The sequence below is a fragment of the Cebus imitator genome, unplaced genomic scaffold, assembly GCF_001604975.1.
Source record: "Cebus imitator isolate Cc_AM_T3 unplaced genomic scaffold, Cebus_imitator-1.0 Scaffold73, whole genome shotgun sequence".
Taxonomy (NCBI): Eukaryota; Metazoa; Chordata; class Mammalia; order Primates; family Cebidae; genus Cebus; species Cebus imitator.
In genome coordinates this window covers 7260037-7262273 of record NW_016107388.1, presented here as the reverse complement: position 1 = coordinate 7262273, position 2237 = coordinate 7260037, and the positions used below count along the sequence as shown (strand labels likewise).

General features: G+C 39.2%; 1 pseudogene; it reads left to right on the top strand.

The window, feature by feature from the left end:
* Nucleotides 1–787: 787 nt before the first annotated feature.
* LOC119471779 lies at nt 788–906 on the top strand (annotated as a pseudogene).
* Nucleotides 907–2237: the final 1331 nt, after the last annotated feature.

The following is a 2237-nucleotide window of genomic DNA, read 5'->3' as shown; positions in this document are numbered from 1 at the left end:
TTTATAGTAGAATGATTTATAGTTCTTTGGGTATACACCCAATAGTGGGATTGCTGGGTCAAGTGGAATTTCTATTTCTAGATTCTTGAGAAATCACCACACTGTCTTCCACAATGGTTGAACTAATTTACACTCCCACCAACTGTGTAAGAGTGCTCCTATTTCTCCACATCCTCTCCAGCATCTGTTGTCTCCCGATTTTTTAATGATTGCCATTCTAACTGGTGTGAGATGATATCTAAGTGTGGGTTTGATTTGCATTTCTCTAATGACCAGTGATGATGAGCATTTTTTCATATGTTTGTTGGCCTTATATATGTCCTCTTTTGAGAAGTGTCTGTTCATATCCTTCACCCACTTTTGAATGGGGTTGTTTGTTTTTTTCTTGTATATCTATTTTAGTTGTTTGTAGATTCTGGATATCAGCCCTTTGTCAGATGGGTAGATTGCAAAAATTTTTTCCCATTCTGTTGGTTACCGATTCACTCTAATGATGGTTTCTTTTGCTGTACAGAAGCTCTGGAGTTTAATTAGATCCCATTTGTCTATCCTGGCTTTTATTGCCAATGCTTTTGGTGTTTTAGTCATGAAGTCCTTGCCTATGCCTATGTCCTGGTTGGTTTTGCCTAGGTTTTCTTCTAGTGTTTTTATGGTGTTAGGTTTTATGTTTAAGTCTTTGATCCATCTGGAGTTAATTTTAGTGTAAGGTGACAGATTGTAATTTAAAACATTTCAAATATTGAGAATTAAAGTGTTTTATTTCTTTGTTAAAAATGCATTAAGTTCAGTCTACTGCCATACCACCATGCACGCACCTGATTTCATTTGATCTTGGAAGCTAAGCAGGGTCGGGCCTGGTTAGTACTTGGATAGGAGACTGTCTGGAAATACCAGGTGCTGTAGGCTTTAAAAAAAAAAAAAAGTAAAGAAATGAAAAAAATGTGTTAAGTTCAAACCGTACTTGTCTTCTTCTCATCATATAACTCACCATATGAGAAGAGCATCTTTACTTTGCTTTCTTGAATTTTCCCACACTTTTCTAAGTTCAGATCAGATTTTAATATTTTATGCATTATGCTTTCAACATCATGTAAATATCTCTGAGAATTATGTGTGTGAGGTTTTTTGATGGCATCATTCCCTCTGGGACATATATATCCATTTTGTCACAACCCCTTTGTTCACATTCACAGCCGGCTGTTTCTTCTACTACTCCATTTACATTCACTTCAAATCCTGCAGCTATTTGCACAGCACAGTAAGAGTTTTCATCATCTTGAACTCATATCATGCACTGTTGCTTCCTGCCTTGATGCCTGAATGTTTCCAATTGTGTGTTATATTTCTTCCAAAACTCGGCTAAAGAAATTGAGACTGGGTAATTTACAAGCAACAGAAATTTATTTCAAGGTGGAGGTAGCCATGCCTCCACAGCTTGTATACTCTGCCCATCTAAAGAATTTGCACTGCAGAGATGCTGCCAAGGTTTACAGCCTATGCCATGTGTAGCAGCAGCCGTAGCCACATTTGGGCCTGCTTGAGCCACAGCTGGGACAGTTAGGAAGTGCTGCACCAGAATGCATGTAGCAGAGACTTGAGGCAGGCCTCAACAGAGAGCTGTAAGGTCCCACTGGTGCCCTGGGCCCCTCCCTTGAAATCACTCTGCCCTCCAAATCTTGAGGGCCTGTAATGGGAGTGGCAGCCTCAAATATCTCTGAAATGCCTTTAGGGTCATTATCCCACTGTCTTAATGTATAGTATTGTAGCTTGCCAGCCACCATTGGTATTCTCCCCCAAACAAGCCCCTTTTTTTTCCTATGTGAATAGGCTGAGAAATTCCCAACTCTTTAACATCTGTATATTTTAGGATTATAAATTCCATCTTTAATTTATTTTCCCTTCTTGCATTTTATCATAAGCCATGCAGCACACTGAACACTTGACTTGGAGATTTCCTCTGCTAAATATCCTAGTTCATTGCTTGCAAGTTCTGCTTTCTACAAAGCACAGACACAATTCAGCCAAGTTCCTTGCCATTTGGTAACAAGAATGACCTTTTGTCTAGTTTCTGATGACATATTCCTAATTTTCGTCTAAGACCTTATCAAGATGGCCTTTCCTGTCCACATTTCTACCAACATTCTGATCACAACCACTTAGACAATCTCTAAGAAGACCTCTCCTTCTAGGTTGTCCTCTTCTGAGCTCTCACCAAAATCACCCTTAACACTCTGTTC